Here is a 20,705-nt window from a genome sequence, read left to right as displayed (position 1 = left end):
TTTCATTATAACAAATAATAGGTATATAAGATTTGTAGAATCAACAATAATAATTGCATTTAACTACTGTACCTACTTACTTTATTATTAACAATCTATATACGTAATTAACTTGAAACTTCTTTTTCTATCAGTCCAAATGGGCATTTTTATTTTAATAAATAATAAGTACCTATCTAAGATTTGTATAACACCAACTATTTTGTTTAAGTTATGTATCTACAGAAGTGCATTATTTTGAACAATCTTAACATAGTTAACTTGAAACTTCTTTTTCTATCTGTCTCACTGGGCATTTTTATTTTGACAAATTATTTGTCATCTGATTATTTTGAATTGCAATTGAAATTAACTTGAAACTTCTTTTTGTAGCAGTCTCCCTGGGCGTTTTTATTTCAACTAATAATATGTATCTATCTAAGATTTATGTAACAACAATTGTATTTAACTTATGTACCTACTTATATTATTTTGAGCAATTTTAACATAGTTAACTTAAAACTTCTATTTCTAACAAACTCGCTGGGCATTTTTATTTTAACAAATAATTAATAGGTCCCTATCGAAAGTTACATTATTATGAACAATCAACAATCTTAACACAATTAATTCAAACTTCTTTTACTATCAGTCTAATGCTGGCTTCCTACGGCCCATGATTTTTTATTTTAACAAATAACAGGCATCTAAGATTTGTAGAATCAACAACAATTCTATTTAATTTTATGTACCTACTTAAATTATTATGAACAATGCATAATTGCAATTATACTTAACTTATATACCTGCTTATACACTCGGGAGCAATGAATCCGAGTCACTAACATAAAAATCAACATCTCAGAACTAACAATGCAAACTTATTCAAACAAAAAGTGTTTTGTAGACCATTCAATACTCTAATAAAAATTATAAAACTCCTTGGTTGCTATTTATTAAACTTAACTGTTTATTTATTTAACTTTTTGTTTATTAAATTAGCATTCATCATTTCTTATTACATTTTATTATGTTATCACAGCATTAATTCAGTACCATACCTTTTGGAATTACCCTGTGTAGTTTAGTCATCAACTATATTACAGGTACCATAATGGGAAACACAAGTCTTCAGGAATTAGTTGCAATGAAACTGGGATACTTTCTTGATCGTTATTACTTGTTGTGCTAATTACGGTAAATTAAGGAGATTGTACCGGTGCTACTGAAATTTGATTTTCTTCTAGGTCGTTCAGTTCAGCTTCTGTAAAAATGTGTGCAAGTTTCAATTTGATTTCGACTTGAATTGTGGGTTTCAGTTTTTTAAATGTTTCTGCATAACTAATGAACAGATAATCTACGGCGTCATGTTTTTTTCTTAGAGAAGAGAAGAGGTATCTCACAGTTGATTGTTATTGATGGAGGGAGACGTTTTCCACAACGTATTCGGCCAGCTAACACAGAAATGGCAAGTCTATAGACGTCTCATGCAATATGATATTGAAACGACAATATAAGTTGTCAAAGGCACGTGTTGTTTACACAATTTCATTAAAGTAAGAACGGTAACAATGCGGTTCAACAGAGCGATTCTCAACCAGTTGAGGCCAATGAACTACTTCCAATTCGTACAAATCAAAGATCGTCTGATTATGCAATTGAAATCAGAGAAAAATTTGGCAATTATTTTAATAATTATTAAAAACCATCATAAAAAATATACTCACGATCTTGATTTAGCTCCTTGGAATTGTTTCCCAAATAATTTCTATGTTTTTATAATTTCTATCACTTGTATTAAATAAACTGGGGTATGATTGCACCAATGATATAAGTTTTTCCGTCGAATTCATCTTGAAACTTGATTAAAATCAATTAAAACACATTCCCTAGTTGTAAAAAAATACAACGTCCAAGCCCGCTGAAGCCCCGCTCCGGGATCGCGCCCCGCCACTGACGCGCTGTGTGAACAGTTGCATAGAACTCAATGTATTACAACACCCGCGACCGCACCCGCCACGCGGACGCCGCGGCCGCGGCCCGCGCCCGCTCTGCCTGTTTGTCATGGCGTGCGGCCCCGCACCGCGCCGCCTCGCCCCGCGGCCGCCGTGCCTTTCAGTGTGGCAGGGTTCATAAGAACTGGTACATTACAAAAAATCCCGCGCCCGGAACGCTTCCGCGGCCGCCTCTGTGTGGCCAGAGCATTAATGTTGTAAGTTTCAATCTGTTTTGTCGAAGCCTACATGCAGAGCCGCGGCGATTTTGTGTACATGTTTAGTTAGGTAATATTTTAATTTATCTGTCTGGATTTTATTAAGTGTGTTCTTGATGTAGCCCCTAAAAAGCCCCTAAATAAATGAAGATTAAAAAAAAATGTACTGACACAAAATTTTTAAAATCATTTTGGCCCGTGATTAATCAATATTTAGATTTCTTCTATTTCATGTTAAAGATGAATTAATAGATATCCACTGCCATTTACATAATATGAACTACTTCCAGGTTATTGATCAGCGTCAGCTAGTTGTAAGACGGAATTTTGACAATCTGTAGTATGGAGATTAGCAGTCCTTCAGTTAGTTATTAATAATTAATCTGGATATAAACGTGGGGAAAGGTCGACCTTAGCGTAGATATCTCAACCAGACGGAGGATGTCCTTAAAAAGGCCGTTATGATAATAACAGGCCTTATCTCACAATGAGAGCTTGGGTTGTAGTTCCCACGCGGGCTCAATTCGGATAGGGAATTTCACCCACATGATTAAATTGCTTTTCCAAAGTGTGCAGGCATCCTTACGATGTTTTCCTTCACTAAAAAGGTCATGGCAAATTTCAAATTAAATCGCGCACATAAATAAGGCTACCGCGGCTCCAAAAAAGGTCGTTAACGAGAATGAACGGACGTATATTGAAAGATATACGAGTGGAAGAAGCGAAAGAGATTTTTTCTTTTTTTATAATATCAAGTGACGGGGAAGTTTGAAAGTGGCGCCAGTGACGGAAAAAATGAGGAGATATAGGTTAGTTTGGTACGGACATGTCATGTGGAGGGAAGAATGTCATGTGACGAGAAGAGTGTTAGATATGAATGTGGAAGGATGTAAGGGAAAAGGAAGGCCAAAGAAAAGCTGGATAGATTGTGTGAAAGATGACATGGATGAGAAAGGTGTGAATATAAAAATGACTTCTGATAGGGGAGAGTGAAAGAAAAATACATGTTGTGCTGATCCCATCTAGCGTGAGATAAGGACAGGAAGAAGAAGATCAAATGACGGGACAAACAAGTCGTGCGCATAAGCTGTTCATACGCCTGTTCATAGTCAAAGTCAAAGTCAAAGATTATTTATTCCATAGGTAAAATAAATTTACACTTGAAATCGTCACATTTAAGCTACTGCTCGTTCACTACGCTGACCTCCCTGAGAAGAACGAGCAAGAAACTCCAGGGATTGCTCTTTTCAAATAAACTTAATTAAAATGGAATACACTTTGAATCAAATTTGTGTGGAGTCTGGAGCCATGTCGTCTTTCCATACATCTTTATCTAACACGTAGTCTTCAATTTTGTGATATGATTTTTCGATCAAAATATTTTTAATGTAGTTTTTAAACTTAGGAAACGATAAACTTAATATATGCTCCGGAATCTTATTGCAAAAACGTATACAGTTCCCCATAAAAGAGTTGTTTACCTTGGTTAAACGAAATCGTGGTACCATGAGTTTGGACTTAGCTCTAAGGTTAATATTATGGATATCTTCTTTCTTATTGAAATTATGTATATTTTTACGGGCATATAAAATATTTGAGTAAATGTACTATGATGCCACAGTCATGATACCACTTGACATAACACTTGAAGTGCCACTCTGAGCTTCACATGCTGACATTACTGCTTGGCGGCAGAAACAGGTAAAGTGGCAGTACTTACCAGGACGAACTCTTTTACAAGGAGCTCTACTGCTACTACTAAAGGAATGTCATTTGGAGGTCCATTGTATTTGTCTACCCCAGCGAGAGACAGGCGTCAAATGTCAGCACGTATGACATTAGCGTGTAACCAGTCCACTAGACTTGACATAACCTCTAATTATCAAATATGCGATGTTTTAAAAGACTTGTGAAAAAGTATAGGTAAAGAAAGACAAGTATTTTTGCCTAAATACATTTTGTTTACATAATATATATTTATGTACCTATGTATATATTTATGTGTGTAAAGAAATAGGATTTCTGTGATGTTTCCTTTTACAATCGTCGGTAAACGAATAGTGACCTTTAAAAATGATGTAGGTGTATATAATCTTTAAATATCGTTTTATAAGACAATTTCTCAGGGTTGTTGGGAACGGGGAATCGGCAATAAACTTAATGTGTTGCTTTGAAATAAAGTTTCTTATTAGCATAAGTTTACGTTTATAGTTCTCTAAACCTGCAAACTACAGTACTTAATGTTCTATCTTACCTGAAATGAAGAAACAACATTTAAAGTTTATTTAAAGATTGTCGATTCTTTTTCTTATTAATACAATTATTCACTACCAAACACCGACATCATTTTTATGAGTCACCATTCGTTTGCCGACGAATGTCAAAGGAAACGTCACAGAAATCCTATTTCTTTACAAGTGTATGTATATTGATGCTATTTATTATAATTAATTATAATACTTATGTAAGTAACGGTATTTTTTTTAATTTATGTAGTTTATTATATTTATTTCTCATTCTCTCTTGCACCTTATGGCCCGCTTATAACCTTAGTTTTCACTGCCCTGAGTTGGCTGGACGAGATCTCTTTTAGAGACAAGTCCATCTTTGAACACCTTCTGTCAAACTAATATTTCTATTGTATTTAGGAAATAAAACAATTTTTTTCCGGATTTAAATCGCGTACATTTGTTTCTTCAAATAAACCGACGTTTCGGGCCTTTTACAGGTCCCATGGTCACGGTTGACTGAAAAAACAAACTATTATTTATTTTTTCAAACGGTTTGTTTGAAAAAAACAAATATACGCGATTTTAATCCGAAAAAATAGTTTCATTTCCTATGTGTAACAATCGCGAAAACCTAAGAACTCGATATTCTATTGTAATTATTTAGCACATACTAGTTACAATACACATTTGATTATTATAATTACTTTAATATTGTTTTATAATCAGGGAACCGAGGGAGTCAATAAAGTATAAACGTTTTCTTAGTATGAACATACCCATTTCGTCATCAAGGCTTATAGCATTACTTTTTTTACTATTTTCTAAACATTGCAATATATGGGTTGTCTCATGTTTAGTTTTTTAAATGGTTAAAGTATATTATGTACAATATTGTTGTTTTATACAATAATTTGTAGGGAATACTTAATAGGAAATAATATTTGGCACTAATGTACGCAAATTTCAATAAATATTACGCATATTCAAATATAATAATATAATATAATAATATAAATTCAAAGATATGTAGAAGGGAGTGATTTTTAGTCTGCAGTGAATTTTAGTATCTCCTTGTGAAAGAGTTCGTCCAAGGAAGTACTGCCACCTTATTACACCTTACTATTTCCGCCGCCAAGCAGTAATGCCAACATTACTGTAAAGGTAAGGGTGGGACATGTCAACTGATGTCTCAGGGTGACGTGCGCTGTGGGAGTGCCTCTTAGATCTTTGCGATTTAAAGCTTCGAGTGGTATTGCAACTGGTAAATTAACTCCCTCTATTCCAATTACTGATAATAATACCTATACTGTCTTACTCTAAACTGTATTTAAATTGTTTTGGAACGTGTATTTCTACTTCAATTATATTTCATAATATTATTAAACGCCCCGAGCCCACTTCGGTATTTTACACTATTACAATATTACGCTACAACGTTTAAGTGTTACCAAGTCGGAGCGCCATAAGCGTCCATCACACATTGTAATAGAACATGCGATATTTCCTAATAGTTCGCAAAACGTTGACTCATTGCTACACACAATGTTCTTAGTTTCTTCTTCCAAAGAAAGAGGTAGATATTGAATATTTCACACACTTTCTATGAAGCTACATAAGTCTAAAGTGTTTTCTCACATAACTTTTAAAAATAATACGAATAGAGGGTACCTCAGTATTGGTCCCGTTTAAATATGAAGAAAATATTCCAAATCTCCTTAAAAATCCCCTTGAAAAGCTTTATTTTTTGTTGGAAAAAGGGTACCTCAGTATAGGTCCCATTTAAACATGAAAAAATATTCCATCTGTAAGGGTGGCAAACTAGGGGATGAATCCGGTTATATAAAAAAACAAATAAACAAAACTATAGTAAAAAACCTACAATCAAATTTTTTTGGCGTCTGCTTTTTTAATAATAACCTCAGTACAGAATACTAAAAAAACTGACCTCAAAAGTTTATAGAATTACATATATTTGCCAACTTTTATTTAAATTTATTGAAATCTGTTACCGGAAAACGCGCGAAACCGGATTCATCGCCTAGTTTGCCACCCTTACAGGTGGAATATTTTCTGCAAATGTAAATGTGACGAATACTGAGGTACCCTCTTTCCAACAAAAACACAATCATCAAAATCGGTTCGGAGTAATCGTATAATACACATATTTAAAAAATGCAGTCGAACTGGGAACCTCCTCTTTTTTTGAAGTCGGTCAAATAAGTTACAATTATAATGTGCTTTCGTTTATAGAATATTGAAACGTACTCTCTCCTGAAAAGTTGTCATTTTGCAGATGTGTCCTTATGACACCAGCCAGTGGTGCAATTTTAAAAGTATGAATCTCCTTTTTGAAAATTTCACGGTTTGGCAGTGACTCATTGATTTGTAAAGACGAGCGGCGCTGCCAGAATTTTTGCATTGAAACAAAAGTTTAAAAGACATACTTTCATGACTATAATTGGAATTGCCCACTTGCCAAATATTTATTTAGTAATATGTTTATTTTCCTCTTAAAGGCTAGTTCTGGGTAAAGCTAACTAATCGAAATAGTTATGCAACACGTTATGCATGCGTCGGCGCAGGTCGCAGTGTGCATGCGCTCGAAGTGACCGCCTGACCCACTGCGGTATTCTAATTGATGCAATGCCTCTTATCCCACGAGAAAAGTGGACTTGTTACTACTAGCTGGAGAGCTACTTTTGCTACTAACTATGATTCCGTTTTGCGGGCGATACGTGGTTAGTGCCACGCAACTGACTCACTGTTTTTTAATTTTCTTTTATGATACCAGGTGACGGGATGAACAAGTCGTGCGTCTGGTGGCAAACGACAAGCCTGTCCATACAATTGCAGCGCTACTCAGATTGCTTTAAAACACAAATATCTGAGGGACACTGCCACTGCGCACGTAGCACTATGCCTGTATCTCACCAGCACCCTTACCCTTCAAAACAGGAACGCAGTTATGCTCGCATTACTGCTTGGCGGCAGAAATAGGTAAGTATTTACTAATTATGTGGGATAATTTATATAATTTGGCAGTTTACTTAGTAATACGTAATGATGGCGATTACACAAAACGTTTCGAGTCATGGCCGACGCATTTTTAGCAATGCGAAGTAATTTTGGTAGCAAGTTAATTTATATTTAAGTATTACGTTCAATTTTAAATTTTTAAACTAAGGCGGATTGGATTTTAAGTTTGAAACTAAAAGTTTCATTGAAAAATAAATAGTTTTGTTTACGAATATTCTAATAACTTATTTGCGTTTGCCATTACTGTTACGTACAATATAAATAACACCGCTCGTTTTGAACGAAAATAAAACTGAGAGCATTTATAACGGTATTTTTTAAATTAAAATTAAAATTTCATAGAGTTGGCGTATATATTAATTTAATATTCTGACATTATTGTTTTCATAAATCAATGAAAGAGCTCAGGGAAGTACTGCCGCCATATCTATTTCTGCCGCCAAGCAGTAGTTTGAGCATGACTGCATCTCGGTTTTGAAGGGGAGGGTGCTGGTGGGATTACAGACTTACCACCAGACGCACGACTTGATCGTCCCGTCACTTAATATTGTAAAAAACAGATGTATTAATAAAGAGTGAACCCTGGGAAATCTCAGAAAGCACGGATATTTCCGAGCATTCTCGTCGTGTCAAATGAAATACGAAACTTTATTGTCTATAATGCGTGTAGCCGTGGCCAAACGGTTACGATGCTGGTCTGCCGGGCCGGGAGAAATATTAGTGTGGCCTACATTTAATTCTTTCGTGAGTTTGGGTGTAATTTGTGGCACCCGCGATACAGGGTTTCTCTAGTGCGGAGTTATGAGTGTGTGAAAAAAAAACTAATATCAAAGTCTTTGACAAAGTTTATAAGTGGGGTGTTAGGGATGGTGCCTGTCTAAGCAGTCAGCCGGCTTTCGGGGAGGTGGGAGTAGAGTAGTTGGAGGAGGTATTTCAGTATAAGTGTGTTCGAAACATCTTTGAAGTCTTCGTCTGGTTTTCTTCATGTTTTGTATGAATATTTTGTAGAAATACATACATGTACTAGCGTTCCATAATTCTGGCATATGGTTATTAATTAGAGTTATTATTAATACTTGTATGTACCACTAAAAATATTAACAAGGATATTTAATTCATAAGAAGAATTCCACTTGAATTCAAAATTCGTAAGGTGTGTTGACTTGTTCCGTGTCTAATTTGGGAAAGCGATAGCCCCGGTTTGGCGAAAAGTAGCTGGTTCGAATACAGCCTGATCGTAAAAATTTGTAGTATTTTCACAAAAAATATAATATTATTATTATATTGACTACTATGAATAATGCTATGAAAAATTGTGCTTTTTATGATTACTAAATTAAATAAATTATGTAACATAAATACAAATATAAATTAATTATCTGTTTTTTAAGTAATTCAAATAAGTCGAAAAACAAAAGATAAACGATGGCCCTCGCGTGGTCCGCCATATTGGCCTGAGTATAAATGATGTTGTGATCAAGAAAAAAAAAAGAAAGATTACAGTGTATTTTAGCCTTGAAGGAATTTCATTAGCGCCCTAAATTCTAGTAAATCTAGAATTATGTAAGTCATATCTGTCGAAACTTTCCATTATGTCGCAAACTTCTCTACAAAGCGCACATTGTATCTATTGTATTTTTACAAAAAAAGCCTAAGTTATTCTGCAGCCAGTAAGAGTGCAAATTACTCGAACAATGGTTCTCACGTGGTGGCAAATTCGCGCTTGCGCAGGGGTTAAGGTTGCGGGTGCTCAATGCATGTGATTACGTTCGTACGGTAACGGTCCCTCGGTTATTGTAATGAAGAGGATTTGTTGGTTTTTGCAACATTCTGACTTTGTATCTGTTAAACCACAGAATAATAATAATGCCGTAGAAGCGGTTAGTTAGCGTCTGACGCGTGTCAGCAGTAGGTTTCGTTAGATATACTTGAGCCCAGTCCGCCCTTTCTATTTTTTTTTCTAATGCCTTATTGTGCTGTTTTGGAGTGCAAAAATGATAACCGCACTAAAAATATTACCTTTATTTGGCATTTCATATCATCGGTAAGTATTATTTTAATTAATTTTAAATTTTCTGTTTATCGAATTGTTTTTTGTACTGTAAAAAATTAAAGTAGATAAGCATACAATTATAATAAGCGAAAAAATGCTTCATGAGTGATTTATTAATTTTAAACTTAATTGATCGTAATAATAATAATAATAATAATAATAATAATAATAATAATAATAATAATAATAATAAGACCTGAGTCCCTGACCCCGGCCGACTGTGCCATTGCCGGGAAATACCGCCTCTCCCATTTAAAAATTCAAAATTAATTTTTTAGGCCTTGGGAGAGGCGAGAGTTTAAAATAAATACGAAAATAATAATAATAACGCACACACTCAACATAGCCCCGCACTACAGAAATCCTGTGTCGCGGGTGCCATGGACACACACATAGACAACCACAAATTACACCCAAACTCACGAGAGAAATAAATGTAGGCCATACAAATATTTCTCCCGGCCCGGGAATCGAACCCGGGGACCTCTGCGTGGCAGTCCGGTACGGTAACCGTTCGGCCACAGAGGCAGTTAAAGTTCATTATTCAATGTGTGCGTTAAAGAAGACATTTGTTGTCGAGAAGATACTACTTTCTATTCGTTCAGATGTTAATCGTTCGCAGTCTAGCTACTGGCCGTAAGATGACAGCACGTTGAATAAAATTTCAATATAAAATCAAAACGTTGCAAATTGCAATAAAGGTATTGAACTTCCAACGATATAGCAACTGAGCAAAGTTTAAATGATATTAACAATCCAGGATCTATGACCAATAATTATCAAGATATAGTGTTTATAATTTGTTTGTGCGCGCTTTGGCGACTGCGGTTCCGATAATAAACGATAATAAACTTCCTTTGTTTTTTCTTCTGTAATTTCAACAGTGTGGTACACTATGGCTTATTAATAACTTTAAGTAACATACCTAGAGTGAAACTACAGGCACATGGGACTTTTCAACTTATCTAATGGTGACTAAGTGACACTGCAACTGCTGGACATGGGCAGACGTGTCGCTAACCACCAGACTCGTCACTAGGTATTATAAATAACTGCCTCCGTGGCCGAACGGTTACCATGCCGGACTGCCACGCAGAGGTCCTAGGTTCGATTCCCGGGCCGGGAGACATATTTGTATGGCCTACATTTTATTTCTCTCGTGAGTTTGGGTGTACTTTGTGTTTGTCTATGTATGTGTCCATGGCACCCGCGACACAGGGTTTCCCTAGTGCGGGGCTATGTTGAGTGTGTGCGTAATTATAAAAAAAAAAAAAAAAAAAAATGAATAGAGTGGATTCCTACCTCTAAAAATCTAGAATAATTAAAAAGTACGTAATTCTACTTGAAGTTTAAATTAATCTACTTCGGCTATTCCTAACTTTACTCATTAGTTTTGCATACAAATAAAAAATAGTCTAGCAGCAGTAGAGCTACCTATTTCTGCCGCCGAAGAGTAATGTTAACATTACTGCTTTCCGGTTCAGAAAGGTAAGGGTGCTGGTGAAATTACAGACACATGGGGCTTGTCAACTAATGTCTCAGGGCGACGGGCGCAGTGGCAGTGCCCCTCAGAACTTTGCGATTTAAAGACCTGAGTGGCACTGCAGCTGTTACGGACAGGCGTGTAGCTTACCATCAGGCGCACGACTTGTTCATCCTGTCACTTGATATTATAAAAAAGAAAAGAAAAGAAATTAGTTGTCGGTAGAAAAACTCACGCAAGGCTGGATAAATTACTTTCGACAGTACCTTGTGCTTCGATGCAGCTATCCAAGGCTTTATTTGCTTTGGTAATTCGTTTCATTAGTTTAGTATTTCCTTCATTCCTTCCTTTTATTGTTTTGCGCTTCCATCCGTCGTCTTTTTTGATTTTACTATGGTTCCTGAAGAAGTTAATGAGCCTGGTTCACGTTGCTGGTATAAAAACGATGAATAAAGTTCAAGTTTTAAATTCAATTCTTCTGCAACTGGACGGTACTGACGTGACAGGTCCAATTCCCGCACCGGGAGAAATTTAGTAGCAGTGGACCTCCTTATAAAAGGGTTCGTCCAGGGAAATATTGCCACATAACCTATTTCTGCCGCCAAGCAGTAATGTCAGCATTACTGTGTTCCGGTTTTGAATAGTAAGGGTGCTGCTGCTATTACAGGCCTATGAGACTTGTCAACGTATGTCTCAGGGTGACAGGCGCAGTGGCAGTGCCCCACTGTTATGGACAAGCGTGTAGTTTTTGTTTGTTGTTCGTCCCGCCACTTGATATTATAAATAAAATATTACATATATTTGTAAGGCCTACATTTATTACTCCCGCGAGTTTGGGTGTAATTTGTGGTTGTCTATATGTGTGTCCATGGCACTCGCGATGCAGGGTTCACCTAGAGAGGAGCTATGAGTGTGTGCCTTAAAAACGTTTATTGCATTTTAATAAGCCATTTCTTAGAAAAACAATTCTCTTTTTCTCGTGTATACATGGGCTGGAAAAGGTTTAAAGTATTTAATGCTGCTTCATCTTATGGTTACATAAATTGATATTTGTTTTGTCTTAAACGTACGAGTCATAGGTATTTAAAAACTATGTTATTCGACCTAGTCCACTTTCACAGTCATAACACAGTTAGGTGATCCAAAACATCGTTTAGATCAAACAGTCCAGTCTGATTTTGTAAGTCAATGAGTCTGATCAATAAAAATAAGAATGCATCAAGTGTTCGTAGCTAAATTGGAATGAATATGATTCCAAGTTTCAGAGTAGGGCACAATTTTACTATTCCTCTAAAACATGATGATAAGCTACACGACTGTCCATAACAGTTGCAGTGCCACTTAGAGCTTTAAATTGCAAAGGTCTGAGGGGCATTGCCACTGCGCCCGTCACCCTGAGACGTATGCTGGGAAGTCTGTAATTTCACCAGCACCCTTACCCTTCAAAACGAGAACACAGTAATGCTGATATTACTGCTTGGTGGCAGAAATAGGTAAGGTGGCAGTATTACCCTGGACTCTTTCACAAGCAGCTCTACGGCTACTATAATTTTAAGTAATAGAATTTTAAAACTTCTCTTACTTTGTAATTAAGACTATGTAAGATAATAAGAAAGTATATATATATGTATACATGGATAAATAACACTTTATTCACACCTCTACAAGCAGATATTCTAAGCTTCAAAATCCTCAGCAACCTTACGGTTTGCTTTATCACAGACTGCAAAGTTCAATGTAACGATCTTGCTCGTTACGAAACAACCCTCGCAGCATCAAACAGTGTCGGGACCTTGGTGATATAACTATCAAGTTTGTTATGATGCCGTACTTGTTGTATTGGAATATTAGTTAATATTTTTAAGTAAATGTTGGAGAATTGTAAAACTTATGAATCCATCCACGATGTTTATTTATTAGCAACTGGTTGCAGTGCCACCCAAAACTTTAAATCGCAAAGATTTGAGACGCGCTGCCGCTGCACCCGTGTCTCTGAAACATAAAGTTGACAAGTTCCACGTAATTTCACCAGCACCTTTGCACTTCAAAACCGGATTGTAGTAATGCTAACATTATGGAAATAGATGACAGTACTTCCATGGTTAAACTCTTTCACAAGGAGCTCTACTGCTACTAATATATTTAATAATTATGATAGGATCTCTAAGTGTTATGATATTGAATGCCGATCAGAATTCCTGTTAGAAATTCTAACAAGTACACTGAGTTCAAAAGTGTATCTTGCTAGCGCAACTAACCGGTCTAGCACGCGCGCAACTGTCCAACCAACTTATAAGTTACAGGACTTACAAATGATTCCCGTCATTAATTTCGACTTTGGGTTCATTAAAAACCGAAGCCACGGCCTAATAATGGCTGTGATATAAGCCGAATGAGGTCCTTTTGCGTACGCCACTTCCGCATAAATGATTGTACAAATAATTTTTAGTCGCTAAATTTTGTTTGTCATTGTCGGAAGTCAGTAGCTTAAAAAATGACGTTTTCCGGTGTAAAATTTTATTACATAAAAACAATTTTATTGACGTAAATTTCTTTATGCTGTGGTTATAAAAAAAAGTTAATTGAGCCTACGTGCTCCCTAATTATTTCGGCGTTTGGAGGATATACCGTCTATTGTACATCAACGAGGTGTGTGGACCCCTGAGGGACCCGCTAGCCATATAAAGAGGCAACTGTGGGCTCGGCGACGTCGGACAGGATACGAGAAACTAGCTGGTTTCACTTTCCTTTCGTAGTTACGGCTATGAGTTGCGATATCGATGTGTAATGGATTTAAGCCTCCGATGTTTAGATAATCTATCTGTAGTCTTGATTAAAAATTGCAAATGTCTGTATTGTTTGTAATATTAAGTTTGGGGATTCGGTTGAACTTGTGCCTTTAAAAACCTTCATCGACATCATCATCATTTCAGCTTAAAGATACCCACTGCTGAACATAGGCCTCCTCCAGCGAATTCCACATTGTGAGTGCTATTTTAAAAAGGGTTTATTTTCTGAAATAACCAATCAAAATACATCGTAGCTATAGAATTTTATCTTCTCCTTAAGGTAGGTAAGACCGAGTAGTGTAGTATATGAGAGATTTGCAACAAGTTACATTCATCATCACCTTAAACAACGTCTTGGTTGTTTCAGTCATAGTTTTCAGTTTAATTAGGATCCACTCGATGAAGTTAAAAGAAGTCGAGACTAATCTAGAAATTAACTTATTTTATTATTAGTTGACGCCCGAATTATAAAATAAATGTTATAAAGGCCGTGGCAGACAGGATAGCACCTGCTATGATTTATGTCATCAGGGTCATATTCTATGGCAATTATGTCATCCATTAAGTTTCGAAAGAACACCGCCGTCGTGCTATTGCCGATCGGTAACAGGCGCATTTGCTAATAATGTTGTTGCTACTTGAGACGTAATGAAAACTTCCTTAAATTTGAAGAAAATATTCCGCCTGTAAGAATGGCGAACTAGGGGATGAACCCGGTTTCGCGCACTTTCCGGTAACCGATTTCAATAAAACTTAGCAAATAGATGTCATTTCACGAACTTTTGAGGTCGATTTTTGTAAATATAAATAGTTATTTTATAATGACGGGACGAACAAGACGTGCGCCTGGTGGTAAGCGACACGCCTGTCCATAACAGTTGCAGTGCCTTAAACTCAGAGCTTTACATCGCAAAGTTCCTATAGGCACTGCCACTGCGCTCGTCCCTCCGAGACATAAGAGTCGAAACACAAAATTGCGAAACGGCGCGACGCGTAATCAATTTCGTGCGGCGAAGCGTCTCACTGCCACGGTTCGGGTGATCATTCTTTCGTCTATCGTCAACGGCGCTAAATTTTTTTTAAACTAGGCAACGACGAGGCACCCGCCTTAAAGGAGTGTTGCACTGCTGTTATTAATAAGCTAATATGGGAAAAAAACACAAAGAAGATTAACATTGTTGGAATGCGCGACGCGGAGCAATTTCCAATTCTTGCGATGTGTCGTGCGAGCTCGCATATTTCTGCGATGCGACTTTTGTGTTTCGACCCTAAGTTCAAAAACCAGAACGCAGAAGTGCTCAAAATACTGCTTGGTGGCAGGAATAGGGGACGACACGACCTACTGCGATATAAATGTAATGTATGTGAGAAAAAACCAATTACAATTGGATTATTTCATTTAAATAAATTCAGAGGTAAGAGCATTGTAAAATAATAACGATAATACATGGATAATATCAAACTACTTTATTACAGAAATTTACAAAGAGACTTTGTATCAAGCGACTCATGCCGTTACCGAGCGATGGTAACCCAGTGGGAGAAAGGTTGCTTTTTAATTTAGAGGTCGACGACTATAACCCCTGTGGCGGCATGTACCTATTGATTTTAATGTCTAGGTTATGTACCTTTGCAAATGTTTAGCGATAACTTTCGCTAACGGTGAACAAACGGCAATATATTGGGTCAGAATAAGGCATGTGATAAGGCTGGACAACGGCCTTTGGTTTGGCAAACTTTTTTCATTAGGGGTCAGAAAAACATGAAATTTCACTGGTGGCTAGAATGGAAAAAAAATGCATTATATTTCAAAATATTTTCAATTCTTATTATTGAGTAGTGTTACTCCGATGATCATACACTCCTATTTTAGAAGGGGCACCGGCGGGCTGGATTAGAGCCCTTCGTGAGTCGGAGTTGACCTGCGGGACGTACTTTGCCCAATACTGACTGAAACCTATTCCTTAGAGGAGACCTGTGCTGAACAGTGGGATGTATAATGAATTGATGATGATGATAACTAATACCGCGATTGTTACGTGTTCTCGTAGGTGCAATAGCTAGACAGTGGTTGTATTTTTTTGTATGTGGATGATTTTATTTGGCATGCAATTGTCTATTTAAAATTACATTTTGTAAAAAATTATGTAAGTCCCTCAAATACAATAAACAAACAACTAATTTGTCTTATTTCTACGTCTTTTATAAGTTGGAATCTCCGTAGCTGTTGGCGAAATTGCTAAACGGTCCTTTCGAAATTTGTGACATAACTGCCACTCACGTAATTCACTGATCTTTACACGAACTGTGATATCTTGTTGATGATGAAAATAAGCTGTTCGGAATTTATTCTGTCTTCGTTTGTTGTCAGACTTCACTGAGTGGATCCAAAGAACACGTCTACACTACCAGGAAGCATATATTATATACCGTAATATATTTTGGTATAAATATACAATGAAATAATAGAACAGCGTTAAATAAACATTTGAAATTTGGCATTGGAGCATTGGAAATTTAGAATTTGTAAAAGTAATTTTCGCAGATGGAAGGGATGTAAGGGAGCAATCACTACCTAAGCCCCTAATGTCAACCTCATCTGCACGTGGAGCATCCTGCAATAACTAACGAGGCTCTGGCGACCGGTTGATGGCGGTATAGCCCTTCCCATAATGACACAGTAAAATTTACTGGCCACTGACGGGCAGCAGAGTTGGGGGTGTAAAACACTGTGTCCTGCGATCTCCAACCCGCGTGCCCAGCGTGGAGATTATGGGCATGAACCCCACAAATGAACGGCACAACACAGGAAAGACCCCTAGTCCCCTAGACCTCGCTATTCCTGGTCACGGTAGCGGCCATGGTAACGGTGGGACAGTGGGTGCTAAGAATCACCGGGCTACCTCAGGCTACCTAAAACAACTAACCCTGGCATCATTTAATGGACGAACTCTGAGGCTTGATGAGCACCTAGCACAGTTGGAAGCGGAGCTAGAGAACATAAGGTGGCATATTCTGAGGCTTTGCGAAGTCCGAAGAGAGGGAGAGGATACCATAACCCTGGACTCGGGCCATCTTCTGTACTTCCGCGAAGGTGATCAACTATCCCAGGGCGGCGTAGGATTCCTCGTCAACAGGTCCCTCTCTAGCAACGTTGAGGAGATCTCTAGTGTATCGACCAGGGTAGCGTACCTTATATTTCGGCCATCAAAAAGGTATAGCTTGAAGATTGTACAGGTCTACGGGCTGTCCTCGACACATTTAGATGACGTAGTGGAAAGTATGTACGAGGACATATCAAGAGCCTTACACAACACCACCAAGGCCCACTTCAACGTTGTTATGGGGTACTTTAACACTAAAGTGGGATTCCAGAGTCTCAACGAATCTCGAATAGGTCCACATGGTTATGGAAGTAGGAATCACAGGGGGAAGATGCTGATCAACTTCCTTGAGAGGGAAGGGCTCTTCTTGATGAACTCGTTCTTTAAGAAAAAGCCTCAAAGTATATGGACATGGCAAAACCCCGACGCTGTGACCAAAAATGAGATTGACTTCATCTTGGCGGATAAACAGCACATATTCAGAGACGTCTTCGTGATCAGCAGGTTTAATACCGAATCTGATCACCGACTCGTACGATAAGTTTCAGAAATGTCTCGAGCAAAGATTCGTTGAAATGGAACCCATTGATGACGTCTACGAGGCCCTGCAAAACGTGGTTGAAACGTTGAGGACAGAGGGCATCAAATTTTGCCGATTGCAGCGTACAGATACGAAGTCCAAACTCTCGGATGAGACTCTTCGGCTAATGACTAAACGACGAGAAGACATTCGGGCCATTTCATCAGAGCGGTCAGCCTCAACAAGAAGATTGCGAAGAAGATACGGTGCGACCTTCGGAGCTACAGTACACGCTTCATTGAGGAGGCAATAGTACGAAATCGAGGGTCCAAAGTGTTTACTTAGCAGCTTGGAAGGAGCCACTTGACGAAGCTTACAACACACGATGGTCGAACCATAACGCCGAAACCGGAGATACTCACCGAGATAGAAAACTTTTATGGCCGGTTATACGCTGGACATGTTCCTCGTACCTTACACGACAACCACGATCCCAGAGCCGCCCTGATGCGCCACAATACCGACGACCTACCAGATATCAGCCAAGACGAGATCGTATTGGCTCTAAAACAGCTCAAAAATGGAAAAGCCCCTGGTGAAGACGGAGTTACTTCAGAACTTCTGAAATCCGAAGGAGTTCCAGTCATCAAGGAACTGCAGAACCTGTTTAACTCCGTCATTCAATGTGGGAGAACTCCTAAAACGTGGAACAGGAGTATTGTAATTCTCTTTTTCAAAAAAAGAGACAAATATTTACTTAAAAACTACTCTCGACTCATCTCACTCCTGAGCCACGTATATAAGCTGTTTTCTAGAGTCATTACGAATCGTCTCGCCAGATGACTCGACGAGTTTCAGCCACCGGAGCAGGCCGGGTTTCGACGGGGATACAGCACCATAGACCACATACACACAGTGGACGACCTGCGAAAGGTTGCTGACGGGAAATGGATGCGCCAAGATGAGGCGCGATGGCGCACATTGGAGGAGGCCTATGTCCAGCAGTGGATTGCGATAGGCTGATGATGATGATAATGATGATGAATTTTCGCAGGTTCATATCGAAAGCAAACGGGAGAAGGACTGACAGAATGTTGGCGAGACGCTTGCCTAATCGTTTCGAATGGAGCGAATGGAGAGAGAAAGAAAAGAAATTAGTAATCCTTTGGAATTTTCGGGAACTTATAATGTAGCGATTTTAATGTCAACAACCATAAAAAAACAAACAAAGAATGAAAAAACAAACTAAATAAAAAAGAATGTGCTCGCGCACAATATATCAAAACGCATTTAAGGTACTGATATTGCCCTAATTTTGTTTAATGTTTTATGAATTTGTCACTTCCAACAATAAATGTCAGTTGTTCTTTCGCTGTAAAAAAATTAGAGATATCCAGTGAGCATAATAATACGCAAAATCGCAGGTGGTAGATGGATGAAACTAGCACGAGATCGTGGTGAATGACGAAGCCATATAACTATTTTCTGACTTGGAACGTTTGGTTTCCATATCCGACGTAGCATAATGAAGCACGTATTTTAAAGTAAATATGTATATTTTATGAGAAATACAATATATGTTTCCGTTGACTCCACAGACCACATTTGGCTCAAACACAAATTATATTCTTTATTTGTTAAGCGTGATATGAGCCAACGTTGCTGTGAGAAACTTGGATGGTTCAAATGTTTAAAAAAATGGCACGAGGAAAGTTATGTGCCATATATTTGTGTCTTAATGAGGCAGGCAGAGACTACCGATCTTCATACAATGGACAGATGTACCCTATTCTTTCTTTCACCTGCATAATTGTTTTCAAATACGTTCATTTCTTCTGGATTCTTTAAACTAGCTATTTCTAAGAGTATCTTTAATGTCATCAAGACGATTTCATCATCATCATTATACGTGCCGCTGTTGCTAACGGGCCGTTTTTCTTTTATCGTTAGCGAGAGATATTTTTACTAATTATTCATGGGTGTACGTAACCTAGACATTAAAGTCATGAGTAGGTACATGCCACCACAGAAATTCCAACCGTTGACCGCTCAATTGAAAAGCAATCGTTCTTGAACTAGGCCACCACTGCTTTATTGAGATTATTTTGTTCCGTAATAACAAACTACATTTTTAGATTTCGAAAAAGTTTGTACCTGGAAGATTATCCATTTTCAAACACAACAGAGAAAGAAATCTTTCTTTCTCTTCCAAAAAGTATTATTCAGTTTCTTAAAGAAATGAAAGTGACATGTTGTATTATTGTTCTCGTCCTATATTGTATTGTTGTAAAGTAAGTTTTCTTTCTGTTTATGGACTATAGTGCTACCTGTTGTGACATTATGTCAACTGTACATTTTGTGTGGCAAGCGAGGGTGCATTAGCGAAATTGGTTTCTGATGTTCCGTACGAAATCGCGTATCCTATTACTTATAAATCTGTTGAGGACATCGTGGCAAAGTCTGACTACATTATAGATCGAAATTCTAATATGAATACAATACTATTTTGTGGCTATTTCGCGCCCTCGCTTTCGCGTGAAGTTTTATAACTCTCCTATTTAAGGCGGGGCTTTTCAAGGAGAGCCTAGATTTTAGGAGGTGAGGTGTGTATGGGGGTCTCTCTATTCTCGTATTCGCACGCTGTAAATTAATATGAATGAAATAAGAGCAGGTGGTGAAAATTTGGCATAGATACGACTTCGAAAAGCGCCTGATGGCGACTGACCGCTGTGTAAAACCTAAACCTATGGGTAATTTGGAAATTTTGTGATAAATTTATATTTAACTTACATATTTAGTAATTTTTAAGCGATAATGCATATTTCAATTTATTAGGAAATTAACAGCTTTTATTTTTTAAATTAAAGTATAAATTTGTTATAGAGTATGTATAAAATTAATAATTAGATTGCAATACCCTAACAGGGTCCATGTTTCTATGAGATATCATTATTATACTCATGATGTAATAAACAAATAAAAATATAAAATAAATTTTAATTTAATAACTAATAGGGCTTCAGAATCAAAATTGAATACTATGTGTTAGATAAAGAAGTATGGAAAGACAACAAGGGTCTAGATTCCACATATACATGATTCAAAGTGTATTCCATAGCATTTAAGTTTATTTGAAAAGAGCAATGTCAGGGACGTCTGCGTAGTGAACGAGTGGTAGCTTAAAAAATGACGTTTTCAAGTGCAAAAATTTTACCTATGGAATAAATGATTATTTGACTTTGGCTTTGACTTTGACTTTGACTTTGACTTTGACTTTGAACCAAAATTATGCAGGTTT

The 20,705-nt window shown here is 37.4% G+C and overlaps 1 pseudogene; it reads left to right on the top strand.

Annotated features, from left to right (window-relative positions):
* Positions 1-16,555: 16,555 nt before the first annotated feature.
* Positions 16,556-18,494, top strand: LOC113233222 (annotated as a pseudogene).
* The last annotated feature ends 2,211 nt before the right edge of the window (positions 18,495-20,705 follow it).

This window comes from Hyposmocoma kahamanoa, unplaced genomic scaffold, assembly GCF_003589595.1.
Source record: "Hyposmocoma kahamanoa isolate Upper Pololo Valley unplaced genomic scaffold, ASM358959v1 78, whole genome shotgun sequence".
In the NCBI taxonomy this organism is placed as follows: Eukaryota; Metazoa; Arthropoda; class Insecta; order Lepidoptera; family Cosmopterigidae; genus Hyposmocoma; species Hyposmocoma kahamanoa.
Note: the sequence above shows the minus strand (reverse complement) of the source record. Positions and strands in the feature narration are given on the sequence as shown.